The 19,436-nt window shown below is 25.5% G+C and overlaps 1 long non-coding RNA gene across 2 annotated transcripts in view; it reads left to right on the top strand.

Moving 5' to 3' along the window:
* Positions 1-16,063, top strand: part of LOC129958402 (uncharacterized) — a 72,798-nt gene extending 56,735 nt beyond the window's left edge. For both annotated transcript variants that reach the window (XR_008783222.1, XR_008783221.1), the window contains one exon: positions 14,203-16,063. This is a non-coding gene — a long non-coding RNA (uncharacterized LOC129958402). The remainder of the gene's footprint in view (positions 1-14,202) is intronic.
* The last annotated feature ends 3,373 nt before the right edge of the window (positions 16,064-19,436 follow it).

Genomic DNA, 19,436 nt, shown 5'->3' with positions numbered 1-19,436 from the left:
TTCTTTATTTTATTTACTACCCTGAAACATATAGTATATATTTTTCTCTCGGTTTACATCAATTTGATCTATTTACTTAAACTTTCTAACTAAAATAAATTTTCTAAATCTTTCTTCTCATTTCTTTTAAATTTTTCTATAACTGCTATGTGGTATTTAGGTTCATTCTGACTTTCGTTTTCATTATTTACATTTTAAAAATTTATATTCTTCTATGGTGAAAAAATATTTCTTACTTGTGACATTCCGAAAAAAATTTCAAGTAAAAACCTTATAATGTGTAGACTAAACATGTGTTAAAAATGTTATTGCATATGAATTTTTATTATTCAGTATTATTATAATCATATTTCATTTATTTTTTATTTAAGAAATATTTATGTAATTATTATGAATGTTTGAGTAATTATTTTGAATATTTATTATAATCTTTTCCATTTGTATGTTTGTTCAGTATGAATCTTTTCTCACTCAGATACACACAAAAAATTCATTTCAATTTAGAAAAATTTGACTTCAGAGCAACATTTTACATATATGTATACTCTCTAATATTGTTGTCCAGTCATCAGTAGCACTTCCTGCCAATGTATTACAAATAATATAGTATCAATAGATTGTTAAAGAGTAGATATTTCCAAAGAATAATTATTAATTGAAACAAATGTTTTCAAAATTATTTAACTTGCATTTATTATTGATTAAATATAAAAGTGAAATTTTATCACACAACACAATTTTGTTCATCAAACTAATTAACACTATTTGCTAAATATTTTTTTTAAAATTTCTGTTACATAGCAAGGACTTTTGCAGTTTATAATCATTTTTCAGTTTAACATCAAAACAAAGTCCCATATACATTTTTGTTATGAGGAGTAACTGCAAAGTTTTTGCATTCATGCTAGAACAAAATCCCACCCCCCTTCCCCCCATGTATCCATGCTAAAAATACTTCCATTACTAGCATTGCTGTGAGTGAAGATTCGGAGAAAGGGCATTTTCAGCACTTTTTTATAGTTTTTTTGTAATTTCTTATTATATATTCATAACTGTGTAGTTTTCTTCCAATTTCCATAGCAAGTACAGAAATTTTGTAGCCGTTGGATGGTATGTATATATGTTTTTAGTCTTTAATTAAAATTTTTTAAAGATAATTTATTCACTAAAGTGGTTTCTTTTAAACCTGGAACTACAAAATTTTGACTTTAGGAAAAGGATTTGAATCTCAGATAAATATGAATAATAGAAACCGTTATTCTGTTATTGACATAATATAAAGGCATTAAGTCTACCAGTATTTTACTTTTCTGTTTGTTTCTAATGTTCATTTTGGACAAACTTTCATATAAGTAAAATATTTGTTGCAATGTGAAACACTTGGTATTTGTGCCTTATTTATTATGTGATATTAAAATTAGGTTTTATGTCTGTTTTTTATTATTTTTCTGCTGGTTTTATCAGACCTTGCAAAAAAAATCTTTTGCCTATGATACTTTTATTTAATTTCAAATCTAGTGTCTGTATATGTCTGACCAAGGTATTTGTGGTCATTTTGTGAAGGTTGTATTTAGTTTTTGTTTAAACATTTCGCCACTTTTATTTTAATGCAAAATTTTCTCTCGCTGAAGAGTGCATGTTAGGAATGATATAAATATAAAATGATATTCAATCTAATACATATATATATATATATATATAAACCTTCTTTCGCTCTTTCAATATCTTAATATCTGACTTTTAAATATCTTTATTTCTGCTAAAAGTTGAAGTTTGTGTCCTTTTTTAAATTTCTTCTCTGAGAAATGATCTCATTAGATTATATCAGAGAAATAAATTGATTGAGGAAATATTGGAATATAACATTAGACAACTAATTTGATTCTGAGAGGAGACTGATCAAGTTTGATGAGAATAAGTATCAGGAATTTAAACTTGATATTTACCAAGCAATTCAATATCGTCTTACAAAATTATTAGTAGATTTCATTATGTTCATTTGAGTGTGGTTAAGTCAATTTAAATTCATCTAAAATACCTATAATAGGCAACCTTAGCCACTCATGTGTTAAAGAAAGAGTAACAGAGCATGAATTTAAATAATAATAATAAGCATTTATATAGCAAGATAACATTAGTTAATAAAATCGCATCATTCTAAGTTATAATCATATTCATATAACATTATCTGAATAGCCAATTATTCCGTTACATTATTGGGATCAGTCCTTGTTTGGGATTGTTGAAAGGTTAACACAAAAGGAAAAATAAAACATTTTAATGGTTCTGTTGATATTAGGCTTAAGCAATTATCCTTGACAAATTCTTACTGTAAATTTTAATTGAATACAGTCCTAGAAATCACTTAACAGGTGGTCATATAAAGATGATTATTAATTAAATCAAAATATAGATTTCCTGATTGAGATTACATTTTATAAAACTTTCAGTGTGCAATTTATATACTTCATCAGTATGCTCTCTCGACAGTTTTACAAATGAAATAGATCAGTTAACAAAAGAGCTTTGTTCTATATATATTTGATTTATCATGTGCAGTTGAAATGCTGATATTTCAGAAGATCCGTGCTGTGGTAGTAAAAAAAGAAATACTTTTTAGAATATTTATGTTAAACTTATAGTGCCATAAGTTTTAAATCTTAAACAAAATTGATTAGGTTATTCAAAAATCAAGACTTATTCTTGTATTGGGGAAATCTTGAACAGGGTACATAACTTAAACTGTAGGATGATCTGTTGGAAAGTGGGACAAAAATTAGTATAATATGGATCTGGAAATTTCCTTTTTCCTTATAGGTAACAACAGCAGTATTAGTTTGATTTTCAAAGATTCAAGAACAAAACAATATATAAAATGGGATTCACAAGTGACTTATAAATGAAATCTTGCCTTATAATAAATTCATCAAAGAAAAGTGCAGAATATTTAATATAAAATGTAAAAAAAAAAAAAAAAAAATTATTGAGCAAACGGTTTATAATTTATCTACCAGGTCAAAGAATGTTGTGTAATTTTTTATGAACAACACATACAATAGGATATCCACAACTTTCCTGCTCTTGGAGCAAGGAGATTGACTGCCTGGGATTTCAAGGTGCATATATATGAAATGAATGAAATGTATCCTGACTAAACAGTCGCACCATACTATTTACTTGCAATGCAGCAGAAGTCTTATTTACTTATATAGAGTAATTTTGAATGTTGTATGACTGCTTTCATTCTGTATTTTCTTTTAATTATTGTATTTTCATACTAATTAAGTGGCTCATTACAAATTAGTATAATATATATTATATTGTTGTAATTCTTAAATTTGAAAAGTCATATGCACATCATGTGCATGAAAATATTGTAATAGCTATATGTTTATTCTATCCTGCATAAAAGTGTTGTAATGTCATTTAATAGCTGCTATGGTGATTATTGATAGTTCTCATCATCATTTTGGCCTTTGATGTTGATGCAACTAAATATATTTCTATTTCAGCTGGTTCTTTTGTACTTGAAGAATTGCTGATATATTTTGAATATTGTGCCCTGACTTGTAATAATTTTCATCTGAAGATTTTTACCACATGCTGCTGGATATAACATTCTTTATTGATAGTTAATAGATACTTATGGGTAATGTTTAAAAACAATGATTCTGACATGAAGTGAAATTTATTGTGCAAATCATCATAATGCAAAATAAGTAATTAAATCAATATTTTGTGGCTAAAAGTTTTTCAAAATGTAGTATTCTTTAGTTGAGAATGCTAAATGCCTTTCTCCAGAGAAAGGTAAATTTTATAGGCAGAGAGGAAAAAGTATAAAAAAGTGTTTTGTACCAAGTTTAGAAAGATATATTTTCTGCATTTTTCTTTCATTATGATGTAAAATCGTATCTGCCTATGATGAAAATCCTATTCTCCTATTCATATATTTATTATATAATATTTGTTGAATTAGTTCAGAATTTTTAAAATACTTGTGGAATGATTTTTTCAAAATTTTTTTTTTACAATAAATATCAATGCACCAGGAACATGCAACAATATCATTCAGTAAATTTCTAGTGATTCTTTTGAAGATGTTTGACCCTCTGAATCACATATTTTGTGTATTGTGTATTTAATATAAAGTTTATTTTTCTTTTTAATGATTCTTGTAAGTAAATTGCATTAAGTATATTTTACCTTAATTTTCTAAATTCTTCATTCTTTTTTCTTGATCTTGCCATGTATTATACACTAGACATAATTTGTATTACCTACACTTAGTCAAATGATATTGATTTTTATTCTAAGGTATATTGAAATAGTTATCTTCAGATATTTTCTTATTCCGCATGCATATAGTATTTATTTTTTTACTTTAATAACAATAATTCTTTTTATACATTCTTTATCTGAGAAAATATCTCATCAGGTTAGATGAGTCAAATAAATAGTTTGACGAAGTACTGAAGTGTGTCATTGTAACAAATAATTTCAGTCCAAATGGTGCCTATGAACTAGAGGTTTATTGTGATTGTACTCTCTTGATTTTGCTGTTCATGTAATAGGAAGTTTTCCTGTCTGGAGTTGCAAAATATATTTTTGTGCTGTTTGTATTATATTTTACCTGAATTAAACTTGCATTGAATGGCTATTCAATTGTTGTTTCAATTCATAATACGTCATTGAAAATCCTGATCTTGCATTCTATATGTATGTTAAGTTCACAATGTGCATTTAATTGTAATAGCTAAAATTTTATTCTACTTGTCTAAAAGTATCGTAATGTAGTTTATTCAGTTGCTGTTAAGGTGGCTCTTGATATTGCTCGTAATAATTTTGTCCTTTGTTGTTGATGGCACTGTATATATTATAATACTTTTCTATTTCAGATGTTACTTTTGGTTTTGTCTTGAGAAAGTTCAGGCATGTTTAGAACATTGAAGAGTGGTCAGTAATAAATTAAATTTTATATGGAAATATTGAATAAGTTGCTTATATTAAATGTAATGTGCCTCCGTATTCTTTTAAAGCCAATTAATTGACTGTACAATCTTACTAGACATATCTTTTTGTTATATTATGAAATATTTTTGGACACAATTAATATATTTTGTGAATGCAATTGTATTTTTTCTTTTCACATGTAAATATAGTTCTTTTTAAGAAGTCTCCATCAGTATTCATTTTCAAATTCAGCTTTGAAAATATTAATAGATAGATATTTATAAAACTTAATTATTTCTTAAATTTGAGAATGAATAGAATCAGAATAAAAGTAATTATGTAAGTTTATCATTGGATATATTCATTATTAGTAAATAATAGATGCTTTCATGTTATAATCAAAGATGATATTACAATTTTGTGTTGACGTTCACTGTGCAGATACTCTTGGAACATGAATGTTGCCTTTCACGTTCTACTGTCTGGTGTTTCTGGACATAAAATTCATAATTTAGTTTTCCTGAAATTAATGTTGTATACCATTTTTTTTTTCCTTCAATTTATTCAAATTGAATCTTTTTGTTGTATAAGTCATCTTGGACCTACATGTATTGTTTTTATTACAGTATCTACAGATACTGTTATAAAAACAATAGATTAAAAGGGGTAAAATAATAATTTTATATCAAAAGTTTATTCAAATTCTATAATTTTTAATAAAGAATGCTGAAAGTGTTTCTCTACTTAAATTGAAACTAAATTATTTAAGAAGCGAATTGAAATTAAGAAAAAGCATATTCTCTATAATTTTCTCAAAGATTGATCAATATATTAGTACACTTCTTTTATTAGCTTCTAAATCATGTCTGCTGATAATGAAGATCTTGCTTTGCCACTAATTTAAATGTTATGTCATTGTTGAAATCAATTCCAAAATTTAAGATAATACTGAGGTTTTACTTTTTTTTTTTACTGTTTTTGCATTTGCTAATTTTATTTTGAGCATTTCTTTTGAATTATTTGGAAATTTTCTTTTCTCTTAATGATATATTTTCAATTCTGTTTATGTAATATAAAGTTTTAGTTTGCTTTTGAATCATTCTTTTCTTTTAAGTACATTATTTTAAATATATTTTTCTTCTTTTCTAATACTTATTAATTATTGTGCATAATTTCTCCATATTTTGTATGCTACACTTAATATATTTTGCCAACGTTTTCTAATAATTCGTAAGCAATTTTCTTCATTCCCTCATGTTATGTATACAACATGTAAATTATTTCACTTGCACTTACTTGAAAAGATATTGTTGAATATTATCTTACCTCAAAGTATTTAAATTGTTAAATTTCTGATGGTTTCCTTTTTTAAATTTAACATCAACTTAGTGTGTTTGAATGGTTTAAAATTGTAGTGTTTAAAATATATTTTTATTAGATGAAAATTAAAATATTGCAACTTAATTGTAATCTCCATATGGCTTTTAAAGAGTTCTGGTATTAGTGAGGGAATCAATTCAGATTGAACTTTTTTTATCTGGTATTTATTTAAAAAGAGTAAATAAAAGCATTGTATAATTAATTATCCATAAGAAGGTGTAAATGAGGATTACAAGCCTTCTTTTGTTGACTCTCTCGTGGATTATTATAGAAATATCTCATTATTTATATTTCACTGGTTGAGAATTCTATCCTAGTTTAACATTTTACGTCTTGGGGAATATTCTCATCAGGTTAGATAAGTCAGAAAAAATGTGTAGGAAAAATATTAGAAATTGATGTTGTAACTGATCATTTGGTTTCATGTGGGGTCTATGAGTCTTATCATTATAAAACTCTCAGGACTTTGCTACTCCTTGGACACAAAGTTTACTCTTCCTGAAAATGCACAGTATAATGTATGTGATGTCTGTATTTAAACTGACTAGCCAGTCTTATGATATTATTTGCCTACTTTGTGGAAATTGTTTTAATTAGATTTCGGAAGAGATTTTAAAAATTTCCAAAATTTTGAATGTGAAAGGATTGCTTTCATTTTAATTTCTCTTTTTATCATTGCATCATACTACTCATTCTGTGACTCTTTACTAATTTTTTAAATACATGTTACATCATTCAAAATCTTTTTAACTTGAAAACTATTTGTACATCAAGTATACTGTGTGCTTGAAAGTTTTATATCAACTAGAATTCTGTTTCACTCTGCATAGAATGATGTATATTTATAGCTGTTGGGGAAGCCTTTTGATATTTCTCATTATTATTTTGTTCCTTGATGCTAATGGAATTAAATATATATTTTTGTATCAGGTGTTGCTTTTGGACTTTCCTCAAAGAATTTATTTTTAATATTAAGCAGAATTTAGAATGCAGGTTAAGTAAATTTAATGTATCAGAATGTTTTAGAAATACTACTACACATGGATTAATGTAATTTCTTTCTTAGTGGGTTATATGTGATTCTGCATTTAGCTTATTAACAACTATTCCAGTATGTATTAATATTTAATTTGCAAATTATTATAATATAAAAGGTAATGGAAATGAAACTTTATATCTAACAGTATTATAAAATATGCTATTCTCCAGTATAAAATGTTGCATGTCTTAATTTCATTGACAAAGTCTCAAAAACTGATAGTGAATGTTGGTTGAATTTAAGTACAGATTTAAGTGAAACTATTCTTTTATATAATTGTTACTATATACAGCTGGTAGGATGTGTTGAAATTTATTGTGAAGATGCTAATAACTTGAGTATTCAAATTAATGTTTTATATTTAAAAGCGTATTGAAAAGTGTTTTTAAAAGTATTAACTGTCTTTTTGTAGTTAAATTAAACAAATTTTTGAGGCAAAAAGTTGAAATTAAGAAAAGGTTGCTCTGTACCATCTTCACAAGAATTGGGCAATATTTGAATACTTTGATTAATGTGTAAAATAATTTCTGCTGTAATTAAAATTTTGCTCTTGTGCATACTGTTGAAAATTGCATAAATTTGAAAATAATTTTTAAGCATCTTAAACGTGCTTAAGTTTGAAAAGAATCTCTATGAAGTGCTTAATTTTCTTAAAATTGTAAAAACTTTCTGGTTTCTGTTTCCTCCAGACACTGGATACAATAAATTGAAAGCATCATTGTAATGCTTTGTTCATCAGATGTATCAAGGAGGGGGTAAGTAATTGGAAAATTTGGAGAAGGAATTCAGAGATTTTTTTCCCCCCAGTTCCCTTTTTCTTCAACACTGTTTATTGAAACACTAGAATTATTATCTCAAAGAGGGAGTATGAAATATGTACCGAGTTATTCTTGCAATTCAAAAAACTTCAAAATTAAATTTTTATTGTTTTAGATAGCAAAGAATTTATTTATTTATGCCGGACAAATTTATGTTCTACCTTTTATGTGTTGTTAAAGAATAGGCAGATTGTGCCTATCAATGGGAAATGGAATATGGATTATCAAGGTTAATATTATTCATCTCAAATATATGGTGGAAGCTACTCTAAAAACACTTGGAATGGAGCCTCTGTAATACATTACACATTCAATCATCGTTCTGGTTAAAAAATTGTTTTAAAGTAATTCGTTAAAGCAGTTTTATTGTGGACATTTATACATTAGTGGATTGCCTAATATCCGGTATGCTGAAATTTTAACTTGGAAGTCATAAGTTTTCAGTGATTGTGATTTCTTGTGCAGTCTTTTTTTATGTGCCATTTTTTTGTTAGTTATAATTTGTTGGATCTCTCTTGCCAAATTTTAATTTTTAAAACATTTCTAGATTAGATCTTAAATTAAAATTGAAAACTGTTTTTCAAAGCTTTTACTTCTCAGAATTCAGATTCCATCTTTTTTTTTAACGATTTTTGCTTTTTCTCTTTTTGTAGATTTTAGATTTTTGTTTTTTTCTTTCGCAGTGAAATCTGTATATTGATTTTGGTAAAAGTTAGGAACATGAAATTTGGCATTAAGTTGCTTCTTGGACAATACAGATCCTCTCAGAATGATTTCTGAAAACTTTTATTATAAGTATGGTTAAAAATTAAAAACAAGAATTTAAACATTTTCCCACCATAATATCAAAGCATATTTTTGCAGTGCAGCATTCCAGGGATGAAAAAAAAGGCGACTTTTGAATGATATCAATTTTATTTCAATGTATTTTGTATTTAATTATAGTAGTATTCGGAAAAGTTTGTACCCTGTTTGTGACAATTGTTTTAAATGTAATGAAATTCAAAAGACTCCTTAATATTGCTAAATCAGATCGTTCAGTCTTGTGATTTTACTGCGGTCAGCATCGTGATAAGAACTCCTTTTATTAATTTTAAAATAATTTAATCTAACTTAATTAAGAAATTCATTGAATAAGATTCTTTACTTGATGAGTCATTAAATTTTCATGCCAGTGTCATATATTGACTGGTATTGCCTTCAAAAAATACATTTTTAAAATGTATCAAATGGTTTTTCCTTTTCATTTTACTGCTAACTACAAAAATGGCATTTTTTTAGCTTTGTGGATTTGTTTGTATTATTTATGATAACATGGATTTGTTAATTCATTTTCATTTCGAAAATATGTGATCATGTTTTTGATAACTTTTTAAAAGCATACCAAAGAAAATTCTTTTTAAATAAAAAATGCTTTTCAAACGATATGCAAAATTAAGTTTCTGAAATGCAATTTTCAAAAGAGCTGTGTACTGTAGTTTAGAAATAAACATTCAGATAATTTTTTTATAACCTGTCCGTTTCTAAATGCCGATTTTCTTTTCTGATAAAAAAGAAAGAAAAACTTGATCTAGAAAAAGTCATTTATTTTATGTGTTTTATTACTTGTTAAATATTGTGCTTCATTTCATCATATTTTATATTCTTCTTTTTATACTTTTTTTTCTTCCACAATTTTTGAAAGTTTGAATCTTTTTCTTATTTTACACTTTTCTTTGTAGTTTAATTTTTGGTCAAAAAAAATTAGTATTGTTTACTACTTATTTTTATGATCTTGAATCTAAAATTCTTCATCTTTAATGCATTCCCTTCCCTTATGATGCTTGAAAACTCTTGATATTTATTTTATGATGAGAGGATGAACGAAAATGTAACATTTTCATCTGGTGTTTACTTCAAAATAAAAAATACTCTGTGCTATTATCTTTATGAGGATGTTTTGGAGCACTACAAGTCTTCTTTTCCCCACATACTTCAGTGATTTAGTTTCTGATTTTCTATGATGGTTGAGAATTGTATCTATTTGCAAACTCTTCCTCTCAGAAAAAAACTCATTCAATTACATAGGGAAATATATTGATTCAGGAAGTAATGAAATAGACAGATAATTTGATTCCTGCAAATGTCTAGTAAAGTATTTTTATGATAGAATAGACACAACTGTGCTGTTCATGGGCAGAAAATATTTTTCTGGAATTACAAGAAATGTGCATGAATTTTTTTATATTTGAACAGAATATAACATGCCGATACTGGCCAAAAATATATTGCCCTATAATATTTGTTTGCTCTATGGAATTCAGGTTAATTACATATTGAAAGCTATTTTTGAGCTTCAGAATATTTTGAATATAGTCGAATTGCTTTTATTTTACTTTGTTATGGTATTAATACATTTTATCCTTCATTTAATGACCCATTACTAATTTTTATAATTCATATGAAATGTTTGAAAGTATTTTTAATCCAAATAGCCATATGCACATCAAGTACACTCTGCCCATATAAATTATTTGATCGCTGCTAAGGTGTCTTTTAACATTTCTCAGTGTTGTTTTGTCCTTTGATATTAAGGCCCTAAATATATTGGGTTACATTTCTATTTTAGATGATGCTTTTGCTTTTCAATGGAGAAATTTCAGACATGTTTGAGTATTCAATATTTATAAGTAAAAAAACTGAATTTTGCTTGAATAGTTAACATATTTAATGTAAGCGAATATTTTTTTTCTTCAAGGTCTTTTATTTCTCATTTATTATATATGAATTCTTATTGGGGATAAATATCTTGGTTACAAAATTATAATATATTTTTGAACACATTTAAAATATTTTTTGCACAATTAGCATTTTTAAACACAATTAGATTTCTACTTTTTCACATAAAATCACAATTGTGTTTTTAAAAAAAGTTGGCATTAATGATCGGCATCAGATTTAACTTATGAAATATTAATAGATTGATATTTATGAAAATCTCTTTTAAATTGTAGAATGAATTTTGTCAAAGTTAAAATACAAACTTTCTTTTTTTTCTTAGAATATTCATAAATACATACTGCTGGATATAATATACTTTATTGAAAAATATAGGTACTTTTAAAGAATGTTCAAGAATGACAAATTCTAGTTTGTGTTGAAATTTATTGTGCAAATACCCATGATATAAAAGGCGGACTTACAGTTTTATGCCTGAAAGTTCATTAAAAATTCTTTATTTTAGTGGAGAATGCCAATTTCCATTTCTACTTAAATTAAAAGTAGATTTAATAGGCTGAGTTTTAAAAATAAGAAAAAGCTTACTCTTTCTGCATTAATGTTCATAAAAATATATTTGTGCACTTTTTTTGGAATGTTGTCTTAATTGTTGGAATGTATTTTAAACTTTAGAGTTGGTATTGAATCTCCCTCATTAATTTATTTTTACTTCAATATTTAATAAATTTTTTCAAATATTTTTGCTTTTCAATTTAAATTTTTCTTGAATCATTCTTGATGGTAGATTGTATTAAAATTGTTTTAACTGTATGTTCTAATAATTAATAAATATTGCTCTTCATTCCTTCATATGTTGATTACTGCATAAATTTTTTCACTTACTCCCTTCAAATGAAGTAGTTGGATTTTATTATAAAATATTTGAAAATAGTTATTTTCTAAAATTTTTGTTTTATTTCTTTTTAATTTTTATTTAACATCCACAATATTATTTAATAGTTTAAAATGACTTATTTATTTTATTTAGTTTTTGGAAAGTAATAGGATTAGTTTCATTCTACTTTTTATTATTCCACTCTAATCACTCATTATTTATTATTCTTATTCATATCTCTGTGCATTAATTGTTTGTGTCAGGCAGGGCTTTTATTTCACATTTTAAAATATCATGATGCCATAATAGCTGCTTATGTGATATATCATTTGTCTTTATGTTGTTTATTGTACTCAACATATATAGTGTTTCAGATAGTACTTATGGACTTAAGAACTTTTTGACATATTTTGAAAATTAAGCAGTGTCAAGTAATAAATTAAATTTTATCTGTTATATTTAATGATGGAACTTCCTTTAAATGTTGTATACTTCCAAGTTCTTTTCAAACTCATAATTTCTAATAGTTTTTGGTTGGAAAATTATAAAATATTTTTGAACACATATGTTTAACGTATACGCACAATTCTTTTAACAAACCTTGCATAAATGATTAATATCACATTTAGCCTTGAGACAATTATTGGATTAATACTTATGAACATCTTTTATGTTTCAGAATGAATGATGTGAGTTACAAATGACGTAAATCTGCTGCATCAGTAAACTTTCGAAATTTTAAACATTGTTAGATATAATATCTATCATTTTTAGTTAATTCTCTATAAATTTCTTAAACAACTTTTTCAATGTGTGTTGGTATTTATTTTGCAAATATTCGTAATGGAAAGTTTAATTATTAAAATAATAATAATGTATCTAAAGATTTTTAAAAAGTGTTATTTCTTAATGGAAGATATTTAATGTATTTCTCTAGTTAAATTATTATTTAATTTTAGGCAGATAGATGGTAGAGTTCTTATTATCATCTTCACAACTATAGATCTTATTATAATTTTTGAAATCAATTTAAACATTTGAGATGGACATAAATTTTGCCTTTTTTTTTCTCCCCCCCCCCCCTTTTTTTTTAATACAATATTTAATAATACCCAAAAAGTTTTGAGGAATTGTTTGAAAATTTTTCTTTTTAATGACCAATTTTAAATACTGATTATATAATATAAAGTTTTGTTTTTCTTGAATCATTCTTGTGAGTAGACTGCATATTCACCTGTTTCTTCTAATAATTGTTCTTCTTATTTTGTATAATGCATATATTATTTCTCTTACCCTCACTTCAAATGAAATTGTGAAATTTTATTCTAAGATATCATAAAATAGTTATCTTAAGAAATTTTTGATAATTTCTATTTTTTTTTTATTTAACATGTGCTTAGTATTTTTTGAAAGATTAAATAGTAATGTTATCTGTTAAATGTATTTTAATGAAAAGCAAGTTTAAAAGATTGATCCTTTGATGGGAGAATGAATTTAAATTGAATCTTTTTATTGGTTGTTTCTTTCAAAGTTAATAAATATCTGTGAAATAATCCAAATAAAAACTGAGCATAAAATGTCTTGCATGACTAAATGTCTGTTTCTTATTTTTTCATGTTGAGAATTGTTTCCTTTTAAAAATTCATTTGGTAAAAATTCTCCTTAAGTTAGAGTAGAGAAATAAATTGATTGTAGAAGTACTGGGCTGTGCGTTTAGGAAAATAATTTTATTCTCAGTCAACCTTTTCAACTAAAGTCTTATAATTATTGAACATTCTCGATTTTGCTTCTCTTGTGACAGGAAATTTTAACTGTCTAGAATTGCAACTATCTTTTTGCTAATGGTATACCAGTAATGAATATGAATATTTCAGGGTACTAATTCCAAATCTACCTTTTTTTTTTCTGTTATCTAATTTTAATTTGAAAAATAATGTTGATATTTCTCATTGTAATGAGTATGTAGCGCTGAAATTGCAATACAGCTGTAGCAGTTGCTAAACAGCAGTATAATTAAATCATACAATGAATCAGTTTAATATAAATTGGAAGGTAAATCAATACAGAAATTGCATTAAATTTGTGTCAAATGTATATTAAAGTTTAAAATTTGAAAATATTAATGAATGAAAAGAAAGAAATGTCAGGAAATCAAAGTGATCATTTGTAGAGATGCACTAAAATAGCAATCGTAAGTTATAACTGATCATGATATAACATTAAATTTAGTAAAATGAAGATGAATAATTCTTTTCATTAAATGAAATTTAATTATTTTTAATCTCAAAATTAAATTTCAAAAATCACTTATATAGAGTTGTGTAGCATCAATAAAACTTATTTAGAACTATATTTTTTTCTAGATGTTTTTTTTTCTGTTGATAATAATAATCATGAAAAATGCATATTTTTCTCTGCTCTAGAACTGTCAATTATATGACTGAAATTTCCTTGAGGTGTGTGATCTTTCATCTCTTGAAGAGTGCTTATGTTTTTAGTACTGAGACCAACCACTGTAAAAGATCTTCTTTTAGTTCAGAGAACTACTGGTAGTGTGAGGAAGATAATCTTTTCATTGACTCGACTCTTCTTATTTCACCTTTTACTTATCAAGGCAAGAAAAAGTTTTTAAAAATCGTCTCTTCAAAGATAAATTTGTATTTCCAGGAATGGCATAAATTTGTCTTCAAATGGTTTCAGCTTATTGTTCTTTTTTTACTTGTGGTTACTTTTTTATAGAGAATTTATTTATTGTATTTGAACATTATTAGTAGTAAATTATTTTGGTATTTTTAATGCAAATTTTTATATAAATGTTTTAAAACTTTTTTTACAGTATGCCAGGGAAAATATGAATTTAGTATTGTGGACTACAAAAGTGAATATTCTTACAATAGTTAAGGAATTCAAAAAATAAAGTAATGCAATAAAGATTACTACAAAATATCATCAAAATTTCACCAATCAAAATATTGGGGGTTTTTTTTTGGAGGAAGAGAGGACTAAATAAATTACTGCCAGTAACATAAAGCAAAGAAAATTAGAATCTGGTTTCTTGGTGTCTTTACATAAAAAGGAAATTTTTTTAGAAAAGGAAATATTTGAACCCGAATGTAGAACTAATCCTTTCTGTCAGCAAAGTGAGTGAGCCAAATATTTTACTTTACTATCAAAATTTAATGTGTTCTGGAGTGTTACTGGTGAAAAAACTAAACAGTTGTAAGAATTTAATATTAAATGAAACGGCAATCTTTGTTAGTATTATTAATAAAACATGCAGGTTTTTGTGTTTCAGATTTATTAACTTAGATCCTTAACTTTCTTTTAAGGAATTGATATGTTAGTGAAATGGTAGTATAATATTGTTTCTTTTCTTAGTACATATAAGTGTAAGAACGCTGGTATAACAAAATATTTTTAGGGATGTGTTGAAAGTGCTTTAAAAACATATGTTTCAATGTCTGTGAAAAATATTTCATCAATTGTTCGTAATATACTATATATATATATATATATATATATATTGTATAAATCTTGCTCAACTTAATAAATTTCATTGTAACATTTAATTCTATAATCACAACTATTATATGAATGTTTCTTATATCTTCTCAGAAGTAGCTTCTTAAAAATTTGATTATTCACCCTCAAAGTAATAATCTTCCTTAATTGTAGGAATACTAAAATCATGATTTAAACAAATTATTTAATCTATAATCTATATCGTCAACACTACGATTGGTTCTATGCTAGGGCAAAATACTCTCGTAATATTGTTTTTTATAGTCTGTTTTTAAGTATTGTGTCATAATTACATCCGTTATTTCTTAATTTATAGACTAATATGTGATCTTCCTAAGATTTATTTCATATAACTTGTAAACAAGGCATTAATATATAGCAAATCTGTTAATGTTTCTTTATATTTTTAGTTTTGTCATTAAATATTTTGTCCATTTTTAAGTGCTTTGCAAATTTTACTTGACATGTTTCTATATATGATAGGGTTTGAGTTTTTGCTGTGGAACTGCCTTTCATAACAGTTTCTGATTTAAGATTATTCTTCTCGTCTCCTTTTCCTGAATTTATGTTTGTCATTTGCATCTTATATATTTGATGCAGAAAACGTCTCTCAACTCAGCTTTTCTCCTAATGGATACTGAATTTGAAGAATAAATATTTTTAGAACCCAATGAATTCCTGCTTAAATTCTATTAGCAAGATGATCCACTCATTTGTGGAGACAATTATTTATTTGCTCCACATTTGTAGTAGGTTTTCTTGAATTCCTTTAATTTAAGTAAAAAAAAAAAAAATTATCACACAGAAGCTTTTTAATTTAAGTTATTTAAAAATGTTTGCATTTTGAAATTTGGTTTTATGTATTATTCAGCACTTAAAAACTTTTATTATTATAATATATGTTGTTTTCATATAAATATGCAATTTCTAGAATTTGTATTATGGCTTTTTAACTTAGGAGTGTTGTAAATTACATAATAAATAAACACATTTTGATGTTGTGACTTTGTAAATTATTATGTTTTCAATAATTTAAAGGTTTTATAAATTTTTCCCTTGTTTTATTCTGTTTCTGTGTTTTATAAATTGTGAAAATATTGCAGTAATCAATCATAATTTATTTAAAAAACAATATTATGTGAAACTATTTTATCACTTTAGATGGTTGTCTTTAATTCATTCTGAATTCAAATACAATTACTTCACAAGGATTATTTTTTTCTCTTTTAGTATGTTTTTTTATTTACTTGTAAATATTAGATAATGAAATAAAATTTGTATTCTTAAGGGCATTTTAAAGCTTAATTTTTTTATAAAATAATTATATGTATTAGATCTGTAATGAAGAAGAAAAAAAATTCTCAATTTCTTTCTCTATTCTTCTTTCTTTCAAAACTAAGTTTGTTGAAAACAGTATCCAGAGCATTCTACTGCTAATTTCTCTTCCTTGACTCAAAAATGGATATTACTAAAAAGATATTTCTTAGAAAAGTACAGTTAAAAAAATCCTCTTGATCTCTGTATAATTCAAAATTTGTGACTGTAATTATCTGTTTTGTATATTAAAGATTTACCGATGTATCATTTCTTGGTGAGTGACTCCTAACAAAATGGGGAAAAAGAATCAAATGAGAAATAAAAAAAGTGTAGGTGAATCTTTATTTGATTGGTGGAAGGGATGATACAAATATCAATTGCAGTAATATTAAGTTGTCTTATTTACTATATTAGGAATGTAAGGTTATGTTTCCTCTTTTTTTTTTTTTTTTTTTTAAGTGAAATAAAAACAAACCTCATTTTTTTTTATTTAAATGTCGTATTTGAAATCACCTGCACTGTTACTTTTTGATAACCACGCAACTATTTGTATTATTATGATGATAAATGGTATGATTAGCATGATCTTTCATGTTCACAGCAACCACTGAATGCATCCATTTGACAGGAATGCTTTTAGACCATTTTTAAAACTTATTGCAATCGGACAATGAACTGGATGTTAACACCAAATAATAGTAATAATTCTGTTACCATGCATGATGTGGCTAAATTGGCTCCAAATAATATCACATAAGTTTTTAATATTATATGCCTTTTAAAAGGTTTATATGTTTTAGCATTTGAAAAAGTATATTATGTAGAAAATGATTCTTCAGAAGTTGAATTTTTAAAATTTTATCTCAAATTAACGGAAATTCAGAATAAACAGTAAAAAACTGGGATTGTCTCAGCTATTCTGTTCATTTAATTTATAAACTCAATTGTCACTATAGATAGTTATTTCCTGTCTTTCAAGGGATGTCATAATTCAAATTTTGAGCTACGTGTTTAAGGATCTTTTCAATCTTTTATTACTTTCCCTTTTATACAAGAAATATCACGCAGTGTTGAACAGTACGCACAATCATATAACTTGGAAAAGGTGAATGTTTAATATCTTTCTCTAGTTAAATAAAATTTAATTGGATTGGTATTTAATGAGAAATGTAAAGAAACGCCCAGTCATCTATCTTCATGCATTTGTACATATTTCTATTGTTATGTTTTGAAATCACTTCTAAATTTTACAGAGATTTTATTCTGCTTTTCTTTGAAAAATTATATTGTAATTTGGAAATGATTTAGTAAGTTTTGATATTACACTGAATTTTTTTTTTTTTCTACACAATCAATAAAATAGTATTTTAAACATTTCTTTTCTTATTTTTAATCATACTTTTTTAGTATTGGTTTGGTAATATAATTTTAAATTTATCTTGAATCATTCTTTGAAGCAGATTACACTAATTTTTTTTTTTTTTTACCTCTATTCTAATAATTTTAAAATGTATTTCTTTCTGCTTTTCTTCATGTGAATACATATGAATTATCTCATTTGTATTAATTTGAAATGAAAATATTGCATTTTGTCTAAGATATATGAAAATATTATTCTCCTGAAATTTCTAATGATTTTTTTTCCCTTATTCAATATTTTTTGTTATTTAATTATGGTAGTTTTTATTGAGTCTATTTTTAGCAGATTCAAATTAAAATTCATATCTTTAATGGGTTTTTCTCATCATGTTCAAAATTTTCTGCTATTTACTTTAAATGAAGTTTAGTAGCCTCATTTTCTACCCTCCTCCAATGACTTATTATTTAAGGTACAGGTATCTTAGGAATGTAGCAGAATTACTTTATTTCTTTTCATTTATTGTTCCATTCTGAACAATCATTCAAGGTTCATTGATAATTATTGTAATTCAAATTAGATCTTTGAATTTCTTATTAACCTGGAAACTATATTGACATCCAGTAGTCCAAGTGCATTAAAAGCTTGTATCAGCCTGGACTTTATTCTGCTCTCCATAAAAGTGTCAGAATGTCGTTTTTCTTAATAGCTTTTCAGGTGACTATAAATATGCCCTTTGATATTGATGTAATTATAAATATATTTTAAGAATGGCAAGGGCAAGTAGCAAAACTTTGTCCTTTCTTCTCCTTATATATATATATATATATATCCACTTTATACCGAGCAGTTGAAGCAAAATAATAACATACAAAATATTATGAAATTGATATGATTTAAAGATCAAAAATAACTTCACAGTGACTATATATACACAGTCTGTGAATATAAAATGAATCATTAGAATATTTCAAAAAATCTGAGGAAAACAATTTTTATAAAATTAATCTGAAAATTTTTATTAAATATACACAAAGAATTTTCCCCACTCTTATTTCAATCATTAACATAAGGCACAAATAAAAAAGTTGTTAGTATGAAACTTTTATAACATTAGAGAACTACTAAAAAAATTTATTTCTATTTACATCATACTTAAAAAATTATAAAATGTTTACTTTTCTCTTAATCCGTCGAATCTCTCTCTCTCTCTCTCACACACACACACACGCATGAATAATAATAATGAAAAAGACATACATATATAGGTTTTTTGCCTTTAGGCATATTATGGAATATCTGATTATTGAAATAAATCCTTTGTTAACATATATGTCTTTTTAATAAAGTTAATATCTCTAATAATATGCAGAATTATTTCACACATTTCATTAAATTCAGCTATGAAGATTTACTAATCAAAATGTTTAATAATATATCTAGCACCCCTTGAAAAATTTA

The sequence above is a fragment of the Argiope bruennichi genome, chromosome X1 (assembly GCF_947563725.1).
Source record: "Argiope bruennichi chromosome X1, qqArgBrue1.1, whole genome shotgun sequence".
In the NCBI taxonomy this organism is placed as follows: Eukaryota; Metazoa; Arthropoda; class Arachnida; order Araneae; family Araneidae; genus Argiope; species Argiope bruennichi.
Note: the sequence above shows the minus strand (reverse complement) of the source record. Positions and strands in the feature narration are given on the sequence as shown.